The sequence below is a fragment of the Rhopalosiphum padi genome, chromosome 3, assembly GCF_020882245.1.
Source record: "Rhopalosiphum padi isolate XX-2018 chromosome 3, ASM2088224v1, whole genome shotgun sequence".
In the NCBI taxonomy this organism is placed as follows: domain Eukaryota; kingdom Metazoa; phylum Arthropoda; class Insecta; order Hemiptera; family Aphididae; genus Rhopalosiphum; species Rhopalosiphum padi.
Genome location: NC_083599.1, coordinates 12013698 through 12019309, shown reverse-complemented (window position 1 = coordinate 12019309; position 5612 = coordinate 12013698). Strand labels below are relative to the sequence as shown.

Genomic DNA, 5612 nt, shown 5'->3' with positions numbered 1-5612 from the left:
ACGACCTTGTATTTTATTTGTCGTGAGCTGCAAGTGATCCTTGAGTGGTTGCCATTCTAGTCCCAATGGCTTGATGGCCTCCCCGTCTTTAATTTTCAAGACGAATAATGGGTCTTCTTCAGTATTTCCTAAATGCTACAATACTGTCTTCGAGTTGGAACACCATTTCCTTAAAGGCAGTTGGGTAGAATCCAAGATACTGCTCATCTCCTTTCGTAGCCGATAACATCCTTCTTCAGTGTTTGCATCCGTCATGAGATCGTCCGTGTAGAAGTCGTTACGTATTACCCTTGATGCCTTCTGAAACTGTGTTCTTGACTCTTCTCCTAATCAGATAAACATTTTATAGTAAGGAATGAGGCTGGAGTAGTGCCATACGTCACTGTTGTTAGATGATAAGTGTGTAATGGCTCTGTGGGCTCTGACCTCCATAGTATTGGCTGAAGATCTCAGACCTCTCTTCCAACGGCTACCTGTCGGAACATTTTCTCTACGTCGGAAGTCAATGCATATCGATACCTTATGAATCGAACTAAAATTGAAAATACATTTTCTTGTATAGTGGGTCCACCCATAAGCACGTCATTGAGAGCTAATCCGTTTGTTTCCCTTGCTGATACATCAAAGACTACTCTAACCTTAGTAGTTAAACTTGATGATTAGATAACCGCATGATGTGGTAGGTACCATACATGGTTTGAGATGCTGCCTTCTTTTGGCACCTCTTGCATGTGTCCTAGATTCATATACTCGGACATACAATTAGTATATTCTACCCTCAATGTGGTATTGTGAGTGAGCTTTCTTTCTAAACCGAAGAACCGTGAGATGACCATTGAGAGAGAATTTCCTAATTCGCTATAATTGTTATTCAATGGTCGACGAACCACAAATCGCCTGTCTGCGTTACAAGATGTGTGTTCCTGGAAATGTAAGACTATTTGTTGTTCTTCAGCTACCCTTTTATTTTCCTTCGACGAACGCCCGAAATCTGAATCTTCATTGTTCCTTACAGACCTCCAATCGTCTTCAATTTCTCAACCAATGCTTAACACACAGACTTTATTTCCCGGATTACCATCCATCTAAACTTGGTGTTCTGCGAACTTATGTTGCCAACTTCAAGACTTATTCTTTCACTTTTTAACAGGTCATAAAACGCATCACTTCGGAATGAGTATATCTATCACTCCACCCTCCGCAAAGGAAGGATCAGACAGATCGTTAACTAATTCATTTGGAATTTTAAACGTATGACTTGGCGTAGAGCAGGAAGATAACTCATATTCTGCGCTTGATAGCACATAGCAGGAAAAACCAATATTATAATCCTTGACCTTTGATAATACCTGAAAATCAACGGTAGCTGATACTTGATTACGACTAGATCCAATTCCATTCACTGGAATCATAGCGTTTCTACTGGGAAGTTGTAATAATCGGAAAGGTCGCCTTGAAACAAAATGAACTTGCAAACCGTTGTCTAGTATCGCTCGATATTTTGCCTTTGTTCCATATCTATCAGCAAAATGCACTACGACAGTTTAAAGGAATACGTGACTGTTATTATGCGAGGCACAACAGGAAGTTGATGGAAAATTTGTTTATTTTTGTCTTTCTTCGCTGAATCTTCGGTTGTACTATTTTGATCTGATCGTTCTCATGTGAAGTAGTGTGTTGTGCTTTCCATTATAATGTTGGCAACCGTATCTTGATTTGCAAGCTTGAGCTCCGCGATAAGGCGAAAAACAATTGAAGCAGAGCCGAGAATCATGAACTTAACTATGTCGATCAGTGATTGTCATACCTCTAAAGTCCTCACACTGATAGACTCTATGAGCCTTATTACACCAGATGCAAGGAGCTTCTTCCTTTTTAGTGACAACCAAACTTCTTTCCTGGTGACTCGATTTAGAGGGCTTCGCCGTTGAATTATTATGGGTGTCAAGTTTGTTTGTAGGTTCGTTCGGCATCACGCTCTCTGAGTTTTCCAAAGCGATGCGTGCATCGACTAGTTACGAAAAACTTTCAGATCCTTATATTTTGGCAAATCGGTATTTCTTAGGTGTAGCTGTCAACCATCCTGTCACAATGGTTATCAATCACGCATCCCTGTGCTCAATTGGCTGATCTAACGCCTTTAACGCACCTACATTCGTACACACGTGAGAATATAACTTTTGTAGTTAATCAATAGAGCAAGTCTTTCATTACACTGCTTACTGCACTTTCTACATATGTGACTTTGGACGTGTGACGATGAGACAATTTCCTCTAGGCATCCTGGTATTCTTTTTTCATTTGAATGTGTAGTGATCTCCTGCTGGGTGGGACTGTTCTCAGTCTGGCGGACAACCAGGATCTAAGGCTGTAATATCTTTGTGATTACCCTAGTGCTCTTCCCGTGTAGCACAATGGCCCCTTGTGCTACTGAATCCCTGCTCCTCTTCTTTTCCTGTGACTAGAAGCAGTTGGAAGTGACTGGAACGTGCCGCTGTTTTCCTGCAAATCATCCATATGTTGTCTGTGTGTACGAACTAGGATTCTTTCCACCCTTAACGCTTCAAAAGGAGGTGGAGAGTCTACAGCCTTTTGTTGGAACATAACAACACAGTTGTCAGGTATCTTATCCCATACAGGCAATGTGACGTCATTCATACGGAGGTTGGGAAGAACACACATCGTAGAAGCAGGATCACTCTTGTAATTGTTTCTCCCGGTTACATTCCCTTGGAACTTCAGCATGTCATAGCTGATCTTGCATGGGTCCATCGCAATGTATGCGGGCCTCTCGTTAACAACCATTTTGATGTCGTCATCTAGTACTTCCCACACGATATATCTCTTAACTTTCTTTACATCCTTCCAGAACGCAGAAATCAAGTGGTTCAAGAAAGTGTACAATGCGTCTTGTGAGTCATCATATGTATGAAAGTGTATGGTTGTAGCAGGCAGCCAGTGTTTCCTATGATTCTGTGTGAATTTTATAATTAAATGATACAATTATGTGTTTAAAGTTGTGTATCCCATACAACCAGCTATTCTGTTGTAAATGGAATTAAAAACGCGGCCTGTTGCACACTCAGTATGGTTTAGCATGAAGTATGGAAGCAGAATGTTTATGGCGTCTTCGATCAGTTGTTCCTTGATTTGATCGTATTCTACCTTGCCCAGGTAAGGTCAAAACCTGCAGTGTGTCATGAATCAGCTTTGTTGTCAAGATATAGACAGCCTTCGTGTCCTCCTGTGTCAAGATGAAGTTTTCTCGCTCAATGCCTCGCCATCCTGGCCTGCTCAAACGGGACAAAATGTGAACCAGTAAGGACCGCAAACATTCTCTTCCCTCATCATCCATCACCATTCTACCAGTGATTTGAGACCAAGGATGGAGTAGCCCGCATTTTATCAGGCTATCTGCCATGACATTTCATGCCTTTTTGGGGTGTCCACCGAAAAAAATGGGTTCCCAAATAAGTGTTATGTAAGTATATATATATTGTACAACAATAATAAAATGCTATCGATGTGCACGATATGTTATCAGAGATTACCTGTATAATATGTGTATATAACATTATTATGTGTTCCGCCGTCGTGCGTTTATAATAAATAAACCAGTCGTCCTTAGTCAATGCGTGTGATGTGTGCCCTCGGATTCCCAGTAGTAATACGTAACATTTGGCGACGAAAAAAAAAATGCGGTGAAAATATTTTTTATTTTTTTGGTTGTTTGTGGTTATAATGTCGAATATATCGCAATATATACCGGATTCGGAATTATTTAGTAACTATTTAGATCGTCTAAACGCTCAGTTGATCGTTTAAAAAGTTAAAGAAGCTGACAAAAAATCTTATTTGATCGCATACATTGGATCGGAAGCATACAGTCAGTTAAAAGATGCTTGTTGCCAGATGATCCACAATCAAAGTCACATGAAGAATTAGTGTCCAAATTGGAAGAAATATATACACCGTGTCATCTTGTAGTGAGTGAAAGATTTATATTTAACCAACGTACACAGAGCCAGGGTGAGTCAACTCGGGAGTACATAACGGCATAAAAAAAATTAGTGAGTTTTTGCGTATTTGGCTCGTTTTTAAACGATGCTCTGCAAGATCGTATTATTGTGGGGCTAAGTGATGAGGCGTGTCAACGAAAATTACTTGGTATAGACCCTCTGACGTTTGAAAAAGCATTTGAAAAATTGCTTTGGATGTGGAGTTTGTGTGTAATCAAACACAACAAATGAATAATAGATCACAAGTAAATTTTGTCAATAATGGGAAGAATATGTCTCGTCAGTCACCTTCGTCATCGAAGTCGGAACCTAAGTGGAAACGAAAATTCTGGAGAAAAACCGTGGTCTGGGAAAACGTCAAAAAAGGGGTCAGTCAGTTCAGCACGGCAGTCAAAGTTCACGAGCTTTTAAGTTTGGCCAATGCTATAGATACGGAAGGAAGCACGATGTTCGTACATGTCCAGCCAGAGAGTGGGAATGCTTTACGTGTAAATTAAAAAGTCATACGTCGAAAATGTGTAAGACAAAAATTAAAAATTATTTAGAGTCTATTGATTTAGTAAATAATGTGTCTCAGAATAGTGGGAGAAATCCACTTGTGTTTAACATAGCGTATCCATATGGTCTTTTCTATAACAAAAAATCACTAATATTAATTTTAATTCGTTTGAGAGATGAAAAAGTCCGTTTTATGGAGCCATAGATTAAGAAGTGTAGACAAAATTTGAAATACTTAACTTTTTTACGCCTGGATGTATGTCTGTATATTTGTATATATGTATTACACAACTTCAGTGCATCAATGGAATTCTTTGGTTTCATTTTCAATGTTTTAAGTTTCCTTGATCACAGTTGAAACTCTTCTATTATTGAATTATTACCATTTAAATCTTCTTCGTAAAAGTCAGCTTATATTTTTAATTCTTCTTTTGTAGAATTTTCGTCGAAAAGAGAGTGAAAACTTAACAATTTGTCAATATGGTTAAGAAATCTAGATTTTTTTTATTGACTTATGAAAGAGTCTAAGTATGGAATAAAAACCGATATGCGAAAATATTCTTCAGGATTATTAGTTTGTATGTTTATTCTATGTACTTCTCTTTTATTAATTATTGGAATTTTCATTGTCACATTGAACTTGTCAGAAATTTTTTTGGCAGCTAAAAAAATGTCATCAAAATTTTTCTGAGTGTGTTTTCTGTAATCTTCTAACTCGATCAAAGTATCTTGAGCTATGTCCATGGCCAATTTTAAATCAATATTAATTTGTTGAAATTGTTTTGATAGTGGGAACCAAGTCTAAATATTTTCGAAATAGTAACTAACTTAATTATTAATTCTAGTTGAAGAATTAATACTTGGAAAGTGCCAGCTTAATTTGACGAGTTTGTATGATCCCACTCGCAAATTTCTTCAAGAGAATTTTTCAAAAAAAGTTTTTAAGTATATTTAAATTGTCGAGTGCCTTCTCTGTAATGTGGAAGTGGAGTCATTAACCATGGCTCCAATGGATAGCCAGAATCACATAGACTCTAGGTAAATATAGAGTAAAATAAAATAACATAAATATACATAAATTATATTATAAATTTG

The 5612-nt window shown here is 37.9% G+C and overlaps 1 pseudogene; it reads left to right on the top strand.

Annotated features, from left to right (window-relative positions):
• Nucleotides 1–3741: 3741 nt before the first annotated feature.
• On the top strand, nucleotides 3742–4516 carry LOC132924797 (uncharacterized; annotated as a pseudogene).
• Nucleotides 4517–5612: the final 1096 nt, after the last annotated feature.